The 19,693-nt window shown below is 46.1% G+C and overlaps 1 protein-coding gene across 11 annotated transcripts in view; it reads right to left on the bottom strand.

Annotated features, from left to right (window-relative positions):
- The window catches only part of Shaker (potassium voltage-gated channel protein Shaker), a 267,533-nt gene that overhangs the window by 97,280 nt on the left and 150,560 nt on the right, over positions 1-19,693 (bottom strand). For 3 of the 11 annotated variants that reach the window (XM_076793391.1, XM_076793392.1, XM_076793393.1), the window contains exon 1: positions 2,585-3,049. The exons of the other annotated variants lie outside the window; for them this stretch is intronic. The gene's annotated coding sequence lies outside the window, so the exon portion shown is untranslated. Of the gene's footprint in view, positions 1-2,584; positions 3,050-19,693 lie in introns of those variants that run through there. 11 annotated transcript variants of the gene reach the window in all.

Below are 19,693 nucleotides of genomic sequence, written 5' to 3'. Positions count from 1 at the left end.
CACATTCTGTTTATTTATAGGTTACGCGGGACATTATTAATGATATCGATCACAATGACCGGCTCTAGTTTTCTCGATTCAGAGGAGAAAGAGACGTTCTTGAGAAACGATTTTGTAAACGTACCGGTACAACCAGTTTTACATAAGGAAAATATTAATTTAAAATACGTCTAGTTTTGTGGAAGGTGTACGATGAGACGACTCGAAGCAGCTGATCGAAGAAAATGCATCAACGATCCTCCACCACGAAAGAATCTTTCAATATAGGATTTTGATACACGCTCAAATAATTCCCCCGAAAATCATATCTACAGTTTCGATGAAATATTTGCCGCGAGGGGTGGTCGAACGAACGGAGGAAAAATCGTGGAATGCGTTGGCACGCGACCCGAAAGTCGGCCGCGGAAATTCCGAATTAATAAAAGGCGAGGAGCGACTTTGTCCGGCGCGGTTCCGGAGCGGAATCGCGGAATCGTTTACGGTTGCGGCACGTTTGTTGGCCGGGTTTTGTTCGGGGTTCGGTCGAACCGGGAATGTGAAAACGTGAACGTGAGAACGTCAACGGGAGAACGAGGTTCGACGAGGGTTTGGGCCGCGTCGGTGCAGCGGTGCAGTGGTATGGTGCAGCGTCGGTCTCTGCAGCCGCGACACGCGGCCTTTTGTCCATCGATTTCAGACCGCGCGGCGTGCAGCCGCTCCCGTTCGATAGAAACCTCGCACCCGACGCGTATTGCGTCCGTTTCCATCGTCCACCCCGCAAACCCGACCTGTTTTCCATCACCCTTCAGCTCCCTTCGTCCCTTTTCTCTTTAGCACAGATGAGGGGTCCTATCGATAATGCGACGCTTGCTATTTCAATTTGCATTTCCTTTGATACATGCAGTGGTCCAAACGTTAGAAATTAAGAATCTGAACTTAACCCATATATTCCTTAAGCCCTTTGTGGAAGAATGTCGCCCTTAAGGCGTTACTGTTGTATAATTGATTGTAAAATAGTTAGAAAATTAATTTCTAGAGCTAATATTTTCTATGTGAAGGGGACATTAAACTTCCGTATTTAACCGTAACTTAAAAAGTCCTTGTCGAGGAAAACACCGGGACGACATACTATAAATAACAAGCGTCAATTTAATCGTTCTCGCGGTTGTTTACGAGGAACCGTCTTCAAACAAGTTTCTAGCGGCGTTAGACGCGTTCATTTCCGTCGTAAATAACTTTTGCTGACGGTGGCCACGTTCGTTATTTATTCGATCCTTCAGCAATCCTTAATGACAGAAAATATGGAGTCGGAGCTAATAATCCTGCACGGTTAACTGTTCAAATTCGTTGAGAAGATTGTAGAAATATTGTAAATTTCCACGAACGTCTGTAGTCCATTAATCGGTTCGACAGAATAAGGGGTTCGCTAAAATTGTTCCGAGCATGGGCTACAATGTTTCGGAAGACAAACGCGGATATAAAAAGAGCAGGATGGGATTTTACGAGGCCGTGACTGGTCCCGAGGCAAAGATCGTCCCTTTTTCCGGTCGCGCAATGAATTCGCTCGAGCCATGTGTATTTCAAGGGGAGAGCAGGAAGACTGAGGGACGTGAACGTGGGTTCACAGGGTTCACGGGTCCAGCGACCGAGATACGAGGAGCTACCGCGAGAAACGGCAATGTTGAACCGATGTTTATGCCTCCGTCGTTCCAGGTGGTTGAGATATGGTAATCGATACGGCACGCGACACTCTGCACCGAGTTGCATTTCGAGGAAACTCGCCGCTCCGTTCGGCGGATACGATCGCTGAACACGACTCTTTAAAACACCCTTAAATTTCAACCCATCGAGAACCGTATCGAGCCTGGATTCCTTTCGCTCATCCCTTCCATCACTTTTCCCTATCCATCTTGTCTGTTCTTCATTTCTCCTCATTTTCTCATTCACAGTCTTTACAATTGGAAGCACAAAATGTTCTTGCACGAGGAGGAAGTCTGTTCAATTTAACTACAGTAAGGTGATACGCTACGAAGGACCAATCACTGAATTTCAATAAGAACTTAAATAAGAATGACTATTGGAAATTCGATTAAATTAAATCGAACGAATTATATCCAGACTGCGGACTTTATGCATTTATCACCAAAATTGTCTACGAATTTATTAAAATTCAGTTCAGCTCTCACTGACACGAAGGATCTCACAAAATTAAAACCTCTACAACAAGAGCTCTCCCTACAAATGAACCCTGCGCCACTAATTTTCTCTCGCGCGCTAAATGAATTACCATATCCCGATCCCACAGCTTGCCACGTAGTTCGACAACATCGCAGAAAACTTTGATGATCGGGCAACTTCCGCAAAATCCCACGCGAGGCACCGAGCTTCCACGATCGGGAAACAAATCGCGCGCCGAAAATTTCATGGTTGTTCGAAACAATCTCTTCGGAATAATTCTACAGGGGTTTACGTTCGGGGAAGTTTGCTATCGAAAGTCAAACCGATCGAGCGCCTCGGACAAAGTTTCGACGTGAAGTTATCGACGAGGGTCTAACCGACACGGCCTGAAATCTAGCAGTCGAAGCTCGACTTTGATACGACTTACTAGCATGAACCGATACGAGACGAGTAGCCCGGCGACTTCGAACAGAGCTACCGAAACATGCTATCACTCTGTTCGCCTAACCGCGGGCCACTTTCACTGAACGATCCGAAAAGTCATCACTCGAGCGGAGAGCACGTCGCACTTCGTACACTGGTGAACCATTTTTTTTCTTTTTTCTCTTGTGAAATAAGGGAAACGATTCACACGACGAAAACGGGGGGACACACGTCCGTCGTATTCCTCGACTCTCCGGGCACAGTTCGAGTGTACTGTCGGTGCAACGAGGTGCGCGTCGTTCGACGGTCACGCTACGCTTTTCCCGGACGGACTGAAAAAGAAAGCGGCACAGCGTTCGCGAGCGACGCGGAACGTCTATTGTTGACAGGTCGAAAGGTAACTGCGGCACGCCGAGTTCCTCTCGCCGAGAGGCAAGGTCCCACGAGCGCCACGTGCTACCCTCGATTGGCTCCGCCCACCGGCTGCATCCTCATTAAGCGGCTAATTTCATCCCCCCACCCCCGCCCGAATCGCCTCGTTTACTCGATATTACCCATCAATGGAACGATTAGATCGTTAAGGCCTCGCACCAACGGCGGTGTCTTCTTATCCTCGCACTACTCGAATGTGACTGTTTGCGCTCGACCAGGATGCAATCGTTCTGCGATATTTTCAATTAAAGGTTCAAGTAAAGTGGTAAAAATATTTTCGAAATTTTTTCGGTATTGCGGCGATTGGAGATTTCTCAGCTCGGACTATTACTCGGTCAGTTCAGGCTATTATTTATGACTCGACGCAATGTCGGGTGAAGAGTGCTCTCGAATCGGTTGCCCTGAACGCGTCGACCTCCTCCGACAGTAAACAGAAGTGGTCGAGAAGGACGTATCGAAGATAGTCGAGTATGCTTGGAATGGGGAGGGTGGTTAGGGGCAGCCGAAGAAAGTTCGACGACGATCTATGTGTAATATAACCCAGAGGGTTCGGGCAAGAATGGTTCGAGATGATCAAAGAGGTCTGATAAAGATGGCCAAAGGAAGTTTGAGATGAATCGCACGATAGGGACCGGAGACGGTTTGATGTGGATCGTCAAAGGCCGGCCGGGGAAGGATTAAAGGATGCTAAAAGTTCTCCCGAGGGACTCGTGACGGGTGATCTAAGAATATTTCAGACGATTGCTGGTGTCCAGATTCTAGATCGAACTTCGCAGAACTTAATCAAATCTCTGCCATAATATAATTGGGTTCCTGCTTTAACAGTTTGACTGCCAAGCCAGCCAAAATATTCAAAATTGATGTTAAAAACATTGAAGAGGATGTTGATCGATAACGTCTGAGTGGCTTAAGGATGGAACTAGATGCTGAGGGTTCTCAAACCTAAAGATCACCAGCTGCCGGAAGGTTCAAAGCAAGAAGACGCCATGAAGTCGACAGGGACGTTGAAAGAGGACTAAATAGGTAATAGAAGAACGATTAGTAATATCCGCAGTGTTTCAAGGACCGAATCTGTAAAAATATCCAACCCTGCAGAGGACGTTGAAGGATGATTAAAGTGTGTTCGCGAGCGATTTCGAAAGGAGGTTGACGGTCAAGGATGATCAAAGCTGTTCGAAGAAGGAAGTCAAAGCGAGAATGCTCTGAGAAACGGCGAGGGGTAGAGGGTCACCGAAGAATGTAGCAGGGTGGAATCCAAAGGGTTGAAAGTAACAAAGGACAGCCAAGGCCGTGGAACGAACCGGCAAAGGAAGCCAGGGGAAGAGAGAAAGAGAGAGAGAGTCTTTCGAAAGGGGTCCGTCTTGGTCGAAGGCTCGACGAAGAATGAGAATTTTCGACTCCGCCAGCTCCATTTGTACCGTTCGACCGACAACAAAGGGGTAGGCTCTTCCTCTATTTATCTATTCACAGAATCGATCAACGAGCCGGAATCGATTCGAGGAGTCCCTATGTTCCTGTTCCGCTGAATAACTGTTTGCGAATCATTGATTTCCCTGAAGGGGAGGGGGAGAGCGGCCTGGCTATTTATCGCGATCATTGTTTACCTTGTACGCGATGTCGAATAGCGTTTTAACGACAGCAACGACTCGTTATTAATTCCTGGGGGGAATAAATCGTCCCGTCTGTCGACCGCTCTACGAATTGCAGAACCTGCGGCACCATCGATCTTACGCGATCTACGATCATTCGACTCTGATAGATCGGCTCTACGCCTTCCGTGGTTCGATTTACGGCTTTGAAGAAGTCACTGTTCAAACTAAATCTCCGCTGGCAATACAGTTTTTTATATTGTGGTCTAGCAAACCGAGAACGTTTTGAAACGCGATCAGCTGATCGTTTCATAAGAATTTTGCATAAAAGTGTAGTAACAGCGAATAACAACGGCAACGATGGAGAGGCTCCTCGCCGCGAAGTCTTCGAGGAGATTCACAACGACCGTTTACCGCGTCTTATTTTCGCTCGCGTCGGCGAAATCGTCGATAAATCCGTTTGATAATGGATAATTGCCGCGAGGGCCGACAGTTTTGGCACCGATCAGACCGGCCGCGATTCATCCGAGGATCCATACGATCCGCCATTATCGCGACACACTGAATCCCCGGCGTTCCCCGGAAAGTTGCGAGGACTTTATATCCTGCGATCGAACGCTCGTAAACGCCAGTCCGCGAAAAATTGCAGTAACCACGGGGCACACACGAGGCTAATTCGGTCGGAGCCGCTGTTAGGGCACCGCGTTATGGTAATTTACGGTCGGTTCGTCCTTCCTGCGCGATTCCTTCAAAATTGTTATCGCCGAAGACTGAACTTTTGGCTGGAAACTTCGATTGTTTTCGAACTACCGAACATATTGTGGCATAATATCGTAGACACTTTCGGGAAAATTTCAATCGTAATTTTCAAGAAAAGTAGAACTTTCTGCAGGAATTAACATACGGATCAATATTAAATTGAGAACAAATAAACAATGGTGAAAACGAAAAGTACACTTGAAATCCGAAAATTAAGCGATTGTTTCTGAATTTATGTGAAAATAACATAGTAACGGGTGTCCGAGCAATGCGCAAAACGTGTCGCAAAGGGATGGGACAGATGGTGGGGGTAATTCGGACACGCGGAGGGGCGTCAAAACAAGTTCAGCAATAATAGCGACAACGAGGGGGATTCGTCGAAATCAGGTGGGCAACGATGGGGAAGATAATTACATCTTACGATCGAGCGGAAGCAGAACACGCGGCCGTGCATTAATTCGCATTGCACAATGGATTCGGCGACGCGTGCACCCTCTGCCCGCTATCTCTCCGTTAATCCGCGGAATTTATTGGCACGACTTGTTTTGTAGGTTTCTATAGTCGTTTCGCACGCCGTTCACCGTCAATTTATTTTTTCGCCCTTCTCCCTGCTTCATTAACTGGTCAGCGGATTTTATGCATTTCTGACCAAAATTAATAGCTACAATTAAAAACACCAAATAGATTAAAAGCCAATATATTGCTCGCAAACTTCTGAAATTATTCAGGAAAGAAAACAAATTCCAGAGTTTCTTTTTTTTTCTTGATATCGATACAGAAAAATTTTATTTTGCATACAAATCCGCGGTCTGGTCATAACCAATAAAAATATCGAAGGACTCGAATGTCGGAGAAGGCCTGTCGTAAACAACGCATACAAGTTGTATTTCGTTACTAAACATCTGTAGTATACTCATGACTCATCGGTCATCGCTCTCGAATCGACTGATCGAACGTCATCGGATACTCTCGATCGACTGAAGTAAACTGTTTCCCTTTCTGCGAGACCACCCGAATGTATGTATATGCAAACCGCCAGCCGATCGTCGATTACGATAGCGGCCGCAATTTTATGCTCCGCGGCAATTTGCTCGAATGTTGGCTAAATAATTGATCGCCCGCGAGTTTATTATCCAACCCCTATCTCCATTATGTTACACCCGTACGCTTTAAGTCGCGTAATCACGTTAAGCCGCGTTCAACAAACGAAGGTCAAGCCACTGGTAACAAATGACAGCGGCCACTTCAGAAAATTCAGTTTTTACACCCTGTACGATCACTCTATTTCCACACTTCCATTTGTCAATGTACGATTCCCAGAAATCCGAACGTTAAAATCGATTCGAAACTCGATTCATTTTACCAACAATCTAATGCGCCTATTCGAAGCAGACGATTTTTCTGGAAAGTTTTTCAAGCTCTTGAAAAATTGCAAAAGATTTCGCACTAACCCTCGCGGCGAGTGCACGGTGAAAAGAAAGAAAGGAACGGATTCATGGTTGCCAAGGCTTCAATTATGTCGGTAATTGCGCACGTCACGCCGCGCCGCAAGAGCGGAACGTGACGCGTAACGAAAGCGAGACAGTAATTGCCGACACGATGAAATCGCAACCTCGATATCCTCGATAACGATACTTCGATATTGTCGAATTTCCTCGACGGCCGAGCCTTAGCGAACGCGAGAGACGGTCGCTGCTTTTTCACGTGCGAGATTGTCGCCGAGATTCTCGACGCGATCGCGAGAAGAACGAGCGTGCCGCCTCGCTTTATGGCTCTTTGTCGAGCCTCTGATCGTTCCGTTCACGATCTAGATAGCACATCTTGCATTTTTCAATATTCCCTGGTGTGTGCTGCACCGACTGCGCACTCAAACTTCGAACGCTCCAAACGACAACGCAAGATGCTAGTCACACCAGAAGAAGTTCGATAAAAGTTCACTTGTTGCTGAAGTTATTCTGATAGAAATTGATTTTATTTTCTCAGGATTTTATAGCTTGATTATTTAGGAATGTCTCTATGAAAAATTGAGAGAAGTCTGGGAAAAAAAATTTTTGTAAAAATTGTCCAAGGAAATCTTGATAAAAGATGGTGCCGTAGAAATTCGTCAAGGAACGTTAGACGTTGTCTCGGGGAGAAAGGGGATCCGTTGTAAACGGCGTCGTGTCGCGTGTCGCTCTCGTCCGCGTCGAGTTTATGCGCGCGGAGGCGTTTATTTTCAGTGGGAAACTCGAGCTTCCATAAAGAACGCTCTTTCAAATAAACTGCTCGTGGAATTTAAATGGACCGTCTAAGCGGCCCCGTTGTTTCTGGCGGGAGTTGCGCCGGTGATTCGAAAAGCGTAATGGCCGCATGAAACTTTCTTCCAAGGCCGTTACTTCCGCCTGATCGGACCCTACCCTCCTTTTTCATCTGTTCGGTCGCGGGATCAAGACTGTAAACATATTCCCCTATAATTGGACCGTATCCTTCGTTGTTGGGAAAATCCTTCGTTCACATTCAAACTTCCCAGTTTACCTGGAAAGTTGGACAGCCCTGGGGGAAAAATGACAACATTTTCGAAAACATAAAACCAGTGATCGCCTTCGAAACGGGCAGCACAGACCGTTCATTGTGGAACAGACCATCGGGTCGAGACGTGGAAAATACGTTACGCGCGAGTATCTAGAGGCTACACAGGTGCAAAAAGGAAGGAAAGGGTGCACGACCGATAAACCGTCGGCGATTCCTTATTCAGTCGATCGGAGCCGCGAAACTTTCCCGTTCGATCGACCGTGACACATTTGTTTGCACGTGGCTCGGCCTCTCTGTCTCTCTCTGTCTCTCTCTGTCTCTCTCTCTCTCTCTTGGCCGTTCTCACGAGTTTCGCGAAAATTTCGCTCCGCTTTTGCGCGGTGACAGATCCTCGTCGACGCGAGTTGTTCCCCACCCCGGGGAAATGAACGGCACGATGAGCATTACGTTATCGAAATTCGACGGATTTCAGGCCCGGGAAACTACGGACGCGACGTCGTCGGCGCGGCAGTTCGAGTCCGATTAGAGCTGGGCGACGTCGTTAGCGATAAACGTCGACGGGTTCACGCTGGTTTCCGTTTCCACGGTGTGCACCGGGTCCGATAGTGTGCAGTCGTAATCTCTCTTGCTCTATGGTACTCATCCGCGGGCATCTCTTGTTCCAGCGTATCGTAAATGCTCGGATATCCCGATATCATTCAAGAATTTCCCGTCGATGCTGGGCTCCGCGAATTTACCGAAAGTTCCGCACGAACGCGGCGTTAACGCTAACCGCCTCCGGCCACGCTGACCGGTTCCACATTTTTTGTTTTGCAACTATTAAAAGATACCCTCTCGATGAGAAAGAAGGGGTGAGCTAATTTTTCCGAATTTAATCCGTAGAATTTTTATTTTCTATTAATGACAGTACCAAAGTTGAATAAGTATTCTAGAATTTTTTGAAGCCAAAAACTGTCATAATATTTCCCACAAAAGTGTTAACTCCCTTTATTGAGAATGTGAGAAAATAGGTTCATTGAATATTTACTCGTGAAATGTAGTGCAAAATGGATGAATTGGAAGTAAACGCGTCGCAGATGGGTGATGATGCCGAAGATATTCAGGGGCACATCGCGGGTTATTTTCGCCGGGAAAAGGGAGCGGGCGAAACCGGGTTCGGGTTCTAAAAGACCTCGCGGATAATCTATGTGGTCGCACGTCCCCTAATTCGCGGCGGACAGAAAGATCGGATTAATGCCGCGCCACGTACCGTCCTCGTCGAGGATGCAATTAAGTCTCGAATGCACGAATCGCGGGCCCGGGCTACCATGCCACGGATCGCAGCGATGCGTTTCGGCGATCCACGAGGACAAGCGAGATACAGATTCCCCGAAGTCTTCCGGAGAATAATATCTCGTTAACGGGCCGACAAGATGGCCGACCCGCCTTCGTACAGCGTCTGCCATTTTGGTCACGAACCGATGCGGCACTGTCCGAGGACGTTCGTGGCGGATACCGTTATTTCGGATGCTCTCAACGTTTCTTTTGTTCTTCCTTTTCCTGCCTTTCGAGATCCAGAGTGGACCAGAAACACGTGCCAGAAACAAATGTGTCCATTTTCGAGAGAACCTGATAAACGAGAAGAATATAATAGTGGAAAATGAGACCAATATACTTTTTCACGCTCGGATCATTTTTATTCTCCGTTTTAAAAACTCGTAATCCTTTTATTTGGCCAATGGTTAAAGAATTAATGACACGACTAATTTCAATTTTGTGTTTGGAATTAATATGTCTCCTTGTTTAATCAATTTGATTCCTATTCTCTTAATTGAGCCGAGCAGAATTTATTCGGAAGACCCAATATGCAATTTCATTTTTCGGCAGGAGTGTATTTGCATTTTCTCGGTGCATCGTTGCGTTTATGAAGAAAAGTGAAGTGGTGGGAAAACAAACCTTTCCCCCGCGCCACTCAACTTTTCCTCTACAACTTTTTCCCGACGCTAACCGCACTCGAAATATAACCCGTCCCAATTGCACGGCTCCACCTATACGTACATACACGTGTACACGTATGTAATACAGACGTTGCGTGCTTAAGTGTAAAATGGACCAGCATCTCTCAAAGTATTGTAGCCAGGAACAAAGTGTTCGTTCGAGGGGCGTGCGGTTTACGCCAAAAGGTGCGATAAAACGGCGATTCAAAATCGTACCACTTGAAGCTGCTCAATTTTTCCCCTCGATCTCGATCGTTCTTATATTCATTACAAATATTCTTATGAACGAAACGGATTAATTGCAACGTCAGGAAATTTTCCCAGCATCCCACGAAACAGTTCGAATGGAAATACCGCGATACGAAAAGTCTGATCGGGGTCAGGAAATCGGAAAGACAGCCGATTTCTTTTCGAGGACAGGAGTCTCTGCGTGGGTGACAGTTAGTTAACATCGTGGAACGCTCTGCCGCAGAGGAAGCAGCCATCGCAGGAGAAGCGTCCTCACGATCGAACACTTATTATTCCTTTAATAATAGTTACCTCCGCACGTGGCTCGAATATTTAAGAAGGGGTTGCTCGGACAGCGGGGTTGCAGGGGAGGAGGGTTGGAGGAACGGTTGGCAGTAGTCCCAGATCGATCCGAGCCCGCCACTTAATTGAATCGGAAAATGAAAAAAATATCCGGAAGGATTACCTTCGGCGTGGCCCTGTCGCGTCGGTCTTTGCGTCGACCACGCCGCTTCGAATAGTTTCCCACTTTGACTCGCGTCTTCCGATTAATTACAGTCAACCTCCTCTCTGGTCCAGTGAAATTCTCTCGTAGACTCCCACTGCATCGTTAAAAACTTCTTGGGACAACTGTCCCCCGCGACAATTACACGAATCAAATTTTTTGCGGACATTTTTTGGACTAGTTGCCAGAAGTATATGAAATAAACAAGACTAAAAAATAATCTGTAGAAGACACAGATTGTACAGATATTCGTAACGAGAGAGCAGCGTGCGTGCACCAATCTATTCATTCATACCAATCGCAACTATGATCTTCAATTATGATTGAATCCGAGTCTTCGAGCACTCAGAAATTTCCCACAATATAAAACAAAAAGTGTACTCAACCCTCCGATAACACGGTACTCTGAAAACGCGGTTTCGATATAGCACAGTGCAAAAATTGCTAAAATTCTCCTATAATATAGTTTACATGTAACACTACTAAATAAAAAAATTGAAAAATTGCAAAGGATTAAAAGGGAAGGGGATCGCAGGGTTTCTCTAAAATATGAAACGAATAGAACCGTGTTTCTCACGGGATTAATTTGACCACAGAAAAGAAAATCACACCGGAACCGCGAATTATCCGATCCTCCTCGTTGATTCGAAGGGAACGGAACTAGAAGATCGGCGACCGGGTCGAGAGGGTAACACGATCCTCGAGTTGTAGCACACTGGTCACAGAAGTAGGCGGTAAGAGAAGCGCTGGTCGCGACCCGATCGGAAACTGAGGCGAAATTCGGAAATTCAGGGTCGCGGGTGCACGGGGGCGCTTGGAGTACGGTCGCGGTCGGCGCGGCGCGGCGCGGGTCCCGGAAGCCCGAAGCCCTCGGGAAGTCCGTGTCCCCCGAAAAGGTCCCCCCGAATTTCGGATGTCGGCCGCACGCGTACGTCGCTCCGGTTCGCTGGTGTCGTCCGCTGCTGCGGATATATCATCCTGCACCGAGGTCCGCCCCCAAACTGAGGCACCATCCTCGATTCCCTCTCGTCTACTCGTGTGCAGCACACACGTCCCCGCTAACGATTGTTCCTTCGAGGAACGGATTCCGCCGAAAATGGGGCGTAAATGTTACTCCCACGTTACTCCACGATACCCCCCCCTGCTTCTGCCACCACCGACGATCGAACCCCCCCATTGCCCCGTTCGCCTAATCGCGGCGACGCGTCGTGCGTCGGGAGGGAAACGCACTTTGCGGAAATTGCCGAGAACGCGGGAAAATTGCACTCGATTCGGGGAATTCGATACCGTTGTCTTATCACCGGAAAATTGGGGTACGCGAATTTTGCGAAACCTTTCTCCGGGTTTTTCGGCGTGGATGATCGCGGAATTGCGGCCCCGTGCCGCAAACAAACTGGAACGCTTCCGGATCGATCCCCGGTAATGAAAATGTCGCGCCGTTGGTCACTATGCTCGGAAATATCTAATATTTCAAACAGTAAAAATGTAGAAAATATACCTCGATTCTGAAAGTAATATTATAGCCGCCGTAGGATACTACTTTTGAGATTGTACGTATAAAATTGGAAGCGAACGGTATTTGTACAAGTTGCGGAGCATTTATTGCGAAGATGTGCTGAAACAGGGTCACGGAAAGCATTCGAAAGCCTTCAGACAATGCGAACGAATATTTTTGTACAGGAGCTGTAAACATTGGTGGATTCTGCCGAGTAATATTTGCAGGGTCACAGTTCCAAAAAACTAGAGACATAGATAAAAGACATATTATAAATTGTGGAAAAATGGAAAATCGTCCAGATATTCAAATAGTTAAATTAAATGTAAATGATGATTAATGAATTGATTTATGCGTGCAAATGCCGCAAGGAAGGTCGATTGAAATCTTAATGAATACGACCTGGTAATTTACATATGTGAGACAGTAGTACGAGTCGCTTTGACTGGCACTTCCAACGTTAAGTTTCATTTATACGACTCTCGTGTTCTTCTCGTATAGCACCGCCATTCGGTCGTCTCTCGTTTATGATCGCGCATAGATTTCAATCACATTTACCGAATACGAGGATTACGTTTCACTGACAAATTCGAAGATGCCGTAATTCTGAATTTCGTCTCCTTAGCTAATGTTTCCGATTAATTGGGGAAGCGAAATTTCGCAAATTTGCAAGAGTGCACCGAACGTACAAGTGTTAACAGTCTATTTATAATTATAGTAGAGTATTTGCAAGCAACGGTAGACCAACGATTTAGTAACATAATTGACCTTCTTCTCCTAAGATTATTTGAGGGGGAAAAACTGAGCTCTTCCTAGATGTAGCACAGTGATTAAAAAGCTTGTTAAGAGAACCAATTTTGTGTGGGGGTGAAACTGGAACAGAAGAAAGGTTTCGTCTGGGTTATTTTTATTATTTATGGTTTCGAGAAATCGATGTGAATTTTCCGGAAACGATGGTTCCACCGGCCTTGACACGATCCAGCTCTCCATCCGTTCGCGGGAGAAGCTTGAAATTTCGAAGATAAATAGAGAATTGGCTCCGGAGTGCATTAAAGACGTGCGTGTGGCGGTTCCGTCTGTCCCGGTTTCCGGATTCCGGAGCGTTCCCACTCGATCGACCAAGGTCGCGCCCTGCAAAACGCAACGGAGACGCAGTGGCGTTCGACCAGCCGCGTAAACGAGAATACGGAAAACGAGAAAACTGGAACGGGTGACGCTGGGTCCCCCCTCCCCCCTCAGTCAGAATTCACAATCAACCGGGAATATTCGCTGATCGATCCGCCGGGCGATCGATAACCATTAAACCTCCCGACACTTGGAATTTTACTTCGCCCGGCAAACAAATCGTCGATTCGTGAAAACGCGCTGTTTTCATATTGCTTTCGAACGGTGCTGTTTTTTTTATTAAACCGTGGCTCTTCATGCAATTTTTTAACGATTTTTTCGATGATTTTTTACGGGCTGGATTTAGAGAAAAATGTATTCTTTTGCTTGGGAGACTCGTTTCAGACTATTTCCATCTTTTCTTGTTAAGATTGTCAATGCAGAATGCAAAGAAAAACCTAAAAAATAAAAAAAAAAAGAAAACAGGCCAACCTTTGACTCGAGGAGAATCCCGGGTAAGGGTTGCAGATTAATTACGAGTGAACCGTTGATTGAACGGGGAGGAGAGGGCGGACGGGGTTGGAGCCGTCGGTGCTTTCTCATCGATCAAGAAAAGTTAATATCGAAATGAGACGGCTGCCGAATCCCGAACCGGGAAGAATGCATCGAAATGCGATACGGGTTCTGGGTTCCCGGCGTGCACTGTCACGGTTCGTGCCGGGATGTTGCATTTTGAACGAGGAACCCGAGGCAGACTCTCGTCGCGTGCGATCGTAAATAACAGCCGGGCCATGTACCTCTTGCAACTTTAAAGACTGCGGTGGAAGCACGGATCGGCTTTTAAAAAAAAATCCACCCGCATATACATGAGAAGAATACACGACACCTATCGGCGATTCTTCGTGGTCCATTGCAAATTTGTTGGAGAATCTGTGGCGAATAAGATGACGGTATTGGGATAAATCGTTGTTAACATTTTTGGTGAGCTGTTTCTGGTGGTGGAAAATGTTTCACATAATAAGTGCGTTTAAGAATTTTTATACGAATAGGAAAATGTTCCAAAGTGCACTGGACAATAGATTTAAACGGTATCTTGCATTATCCGGGTCAAGATAACATTTTATCGAAGACAATCTTATATTTCAGAAATTGTATCTATCCTGTTCCGCTTCTTTCAATATTATTTGAAATGCAAATCCAATCAACGGCAGAACGATGTCTGAATAATATTTCGAGTAACATTGTTTAAAGATTCGGTAGCTGTTCCTGTTACTCGGGCTTGTAAAGCAGATTCCAGGCAACGTTCTCGAGGAGGAAATAAAGCGAGGGTGTTGGAATCCTGGAGTTTCCGAATCTGAGGAACGTCAATGTCGGATTCAACGCATAAAACCTTCCTCCGTCTCCGCGGCTCTGTTCATTTTCCGCAAGCGGATACGCTCGATAGATTTATGTCCCGCTGTTTATTCTCCCCGGCTGACGTCCGTTCGGTGAAACAATCGTACTGACCCGTGAGACAACCAGTCGACGAGGAAATATTTGCTTCCCGTCGGATCACGATCCAGAAAACCGTGTATTTATGGCGGAGCCATTAGATCTCGGCACCCACGATGGCGTCCTTCAACGATTCATGGACGACAAACGTTTCGGGGCGACACGTGTTCTATCTTTTCGTCGCATCAACAAATTTAGGATTATTCAATTTTTACTTAGATATTATTGTAGAGCGTGAAAAGACGAGTTCAACGAGCATAATGACCGTAATGTTCCGATTATTCAGTCTTGAGATATCTGTGTCCGAAGAATCGAATGCATCAAGTGCACCGAGTGCATCTTACGTTTCAGACACTGATATCTCGGGACTGAAGGATTGTAATGGTACATTCATTATACTCGTTGGATTCGTCTTTTCATTCTATTTCTATAGGATTCGTCTCTATACGAATATCCAATAAAAATCGATGATCTTGAAATATTAAAAAAAAATGAATCCACGAAAACTTTATTTAATATTTCCCAGAGAGCAATTCTGTGATTGAAGTATAGGTGTCGAGGAGGACAGCTCGTTTCTTCGGCTATTCTCCGGCGATACAAAACGGAGTTTCCCGGGGTCGATCGAGTTTTCCCAACTTTTCACTGGGCGGACCACGAATTATTCCGCCCCCGGAAAACTCTGCCGGCATTCTCGCGCGGGAAACCTCGTCTCCGTTTATTTAGAAAAACGTCGGTTGTTCGTTGATCACCGTTATCACCGTGCACCACGGTGTCTCCAGGCGAGCGCCAGCCCGAGCAAACACTCGATATTATGCAAGCAACACCGCGGCTGCGAGAGGAAACGGCAAATATTGGCCGAGATATCAATGCTATCTTTTAACGGGCCGAGAGCAACAGAATAATCGTTGCCGTTTCCTTCCGATCCTCTTGAACGCTGCGAACGCCATTACGACTGCAACTTCGAACATTTAACAAGTGATTCTCGCAGATTTTTCAAAATCGTTTTCCCCTTCGTCCTCGATTTTCAGTAAATTTGATCTTGGACATGAAAGTCACATTTTCAACTTTAATCCCTCAAAATAGTCGCTGAAAAAATTCTATTTTGAAGGGCTCGGTAGTTCAAGTGTTAATGGGTTTTCTAATTACGATGGACACTCGATTTGCTCGATCGAATACGTTCTCCAGAACGGTTTCGGGGAACTTTGGTACCGTGGAGGAAGAGCTTCTCCGTGGACAATGGTTCGCGACCCGAAACGATGAACGTCGGTAACGGGGGCTAAAAAAATGAGAGAAAGGAAATCTTGATCTGGATCGTTGAATGGCCGGCAAAAAGTTGCGGGGGAAACTCGTCCTTTTCGAGGCGAGCACGAGTCTCGAGCGACGACGCTGTGCGACAAAGTGTGTCGCGTACTCTTTACAAAGAACAATTGATCCCGAGAACAATCGCGGCTATGCCGGAAGCCGGGTCGCGTTCTCGGTTCCGCACGAAATTCTAGGCGCCGGGCCGGGTCTTTCCCTGGTCCGGGATTAATTCGATCTTCGTTTAAACGGCCCGAAATCCAGGGAAAAACCACCGAAAAAAGCAGACTGAGTCGTTAAACATTCCGATACACATTCTGCCCACCCTCTCACCGAAAATGTGGAAGCGTGAGAGGTTCGAGGAAGTGGTGAATTTGCGAATTTCGATTTCCGAGGTGTATGAACGACCGCAGCAGCAACATCTTGTAATACTGTATCGCCGATCGTAGTCAGCAAGCTCGACCGTTACACTTCCGTCGTAAAAATAAACCTCCGTCGATAAGTCGTCGCTCGAGCGACAACGACTCCACTGAACCTTTCTTCCCCGATGAAAATCCCCGTCGACCTACCCTTCGCGATCCCTCTCAACCCTTTCATTAACCCTCTCCTAAAGCTCTCCCGTTTATTGACGCAGACAGCGGAAATAGGAACTATTCGTGATCCAGCCCAGATATTCGCGTTGGTCTGCTAAACTCGCTTTGTGTCGAATCGCGAACACAACTGGACAAAAGTAGCCCTAAGTGCAATGGGATGTCAACTTTGACAATAGCGATATTCCCGAAGATAAATGTCCTGAACCGTGATACTTTCGTGGGCAGTCTTGCTTAAAGAAAAATTAAAGTGCTAATATTTATGATCCCGAGAATACCAACTTACCGAATGAATCATAAAATAACGAACGAAAATATGAAATTTACGTGTACGTAAAAATTCTGATCACAGATCCGAGTAAATCAGGATTCTCTGATAAGGCTGCGAGAATATTTTCTCTCGGCGAGCAAAAAGGATATTTCCTCCGACGCTGCGAAATTTGTGGGATAGTGGACGTGTCCGTAGGATCGCGCCGAATCATCCAATATTAACTTTCATACGATCAGTGTCAAATATAACCTACGATATCTCGAACGGTGCCTACGTAGGCGATTCTCCGGCAGGTGGGGCGGCTCGGCTGACCGTGAAACGGAAACTTGTCAAACGGGGTTGCAGCAAAGGGGGTGCGAGGGGGTGGTTTCGTCCGAGAACTTTGCACAGGGCGAATCGCAATAAAGTCGGACAATGCTTGAAATATTTACGACGTCGAGCGACACCGAGAGTGTTGCTTCACATTATGCGGCTTTCTTATTAGTCCACAGAGATCCTTGTACGAACAAAAATTAATTTCTTTGCAACCTGAATAATTGATCTAAAATTTTGAGAAAGAGTCTGCGATGTAAAGCTTGGGAGTATCTACTGATTGCATTTTGTTTCGCTCAGATATCTCTAATGGTTTCAGCGGAAAATGCATTTGAAGATAAGGGATGTTTCAACCCCCTTCGAACAACATCATTCTTGCCAGCGTGGGAGATTTAAAATTTCATTTGCCTTGTTTAGACTGTGAAAATATAATAATATGATTGGTTCAAGCTGTACAATAATAATCTTGTTACGTGATTTTCAGAATAGCGTGCTTCCTCCGGGGAACAACAATCGAAATCGTTCGGATATATTTCGAAGGAATCGGGCTAAGTAAATTGTAAAGGAAAATTCCGGGGGCGTATTTACGCGCTCCGTTTCGACGGTGAAATATTCCGGCAGCAATATAACGACTCCCGTAAATCACTTTAATTTTGCGAACGAGCTACACCGGAAGACGGCGGACAAAAAAAAAATGATTAATTACCCCCGGGAAGCACAGATTTCAAGCGAGACGAGTCGCGAGGGTGAATCTGCTTCAGGAAAACGCTATCAAATATTTATCGGCCGTCGGGTTCATCGCGATAAATAGACTTCCGATTTTAATATGGCCGTAACTATGATGGAAATTAGCGCAAACGCTGTTCGATTATTATCGGGCAAATATTTTATTCCAGCCGATACTGCTCTCTTTTTGCACAGTCTGTGCATGGAGGTTCGGATAAAATCAACGATTCGTTTAAATTTGTTTCGGATGATTAAAGCTAACTTATTTTAAATAATTAATTTATGTAAAATGGATCTGTGCGTACAGATGTGTGGTCTAGTTGTGGCAAAACAGTTCGATAATTCTGTTTTCGAGTCGGCAACGTTACTTTCGCCACAGAGCAACGCGTCGGGGACGGAGAAAGGAAATGATTAATTATTACCCCGGCTCGAAAGCTCGCGGTAACGATTGCGATCGATCGGAGGAAGGTCGAGGTGTCTCGAGGCTCCGGGCGACGGGAGGACACTATACTGACACAATTATCAAGGCGATGGATTGCTTCGATACTGGTGATTGCCGGGTGACAGCGTGGGGATCGCGAATAGAACGAATACGAGACGAGGCCGGAAATCTCGCGACCTGAGAATATCCTGACATTTTAATTAAATTATTGGCGGAAGCGTCAATCGTCCGCTAACCTCTTGGTAATAATCTAATAATTATTTTTGGGATATTATTTAAAGAAAGATCTATGCAGAGCTCTTCGTCCCTTTATATCAAATTCATGCAAAATTTTCTTTCTTTGAAAAAAAATCACAACCTTTTAAAAATCCCATAACTTGAAAGCAACTTAACGAAGAAAACTAAAACTGACCGACGCTGCGGTCAACGCGTTCAATATTTTTTAGAGCCACTGCAAACTTTTAATATAAAGAGCCACTTGCTTGACAAATCTAGTCAAGTCAACATTGAAAATTGACACAGGGGAAGGCGACTCTCTCTCTCTCTCTCTTTGCACACTCTACCACTCAAGACGAGGACTTAAGAATTTCTAAAAAAATCCTAAGAGAGAAAATTCAACTTCAAAGAAATTTCCCGGCAGAGGGTTGCAACTTCCGGTACCACAGTAGCCGACAATTTCAAAGAATTTCGAAGCGAAACTGAAACGCGATGAAATTTGCTAGCACTCGGAAGGGATGATTCGCGGACCTCTGTGTACCCGCTCGTACCCTACGAACACGTTAGTCGATCGGAACCCTCGGTATCCGCGTTTACCCTCGACACTCGACAAGTCCGCGATGGCGCTCCGAGGCTGTCCCGCGATCTACGAAACACTCACTGGCTTCAGCAACAAACAGCGACCGCCAGCCGAAGAGGGGGTAGGATAGGAAAAGGATGGGGTGACAGAGCCAGCTGGAGAGGGTAGCAGGGGTACAGCGAACACTCGCGAGAGCTCAACGAGCTTGCTTTTATTCTCCGTCGAAGATCCGCGGACCGTTGCTTACCGGGTCGATCAATTACCGTGATGTTTTAATGAACTATCCTACGGACGAGCGCTCACAACAACCGGATACTACTCTTTGAACACGATCGAGTCTACAGTCTTCGGTCTTCAATCTTCGATCTTTGCCGGTGACTGGACCGATGCTGACATTCGGGACAACGTCGACTATAACGGGGGTAAGTGCAGACAATAAACGGGAGAACGAAAAATGAGTGCATGGGGGCGTAAAAAGGATATAAAAAGGATACTTCAGGATATTTTTGTTAGAGCATAAAATTTTATCCACAACTATAAGCTCACTTTTCGTTCGTTCGAACTTCGACCTTGTGGTGGTTTCGAGG

The sequence above is a fragment of the Halictus rubicundus genome, chromosome 9, assembly GCF_050948215.1.
Source record: "Halictus rubicundus isolate RS-2024b chromosome 9, iyHalRubi1_principal, whole genome shotgun sequence".
Lineage (NCBI taxonomy): Eukaryota > Metazoa > Arthropoda > Insecta > Hymenoptera > Halictidae > Halictus > Halictus rubicundus.
This window is presented reverse-complemented; position numbering and strand designations above follow the sequence as displayed.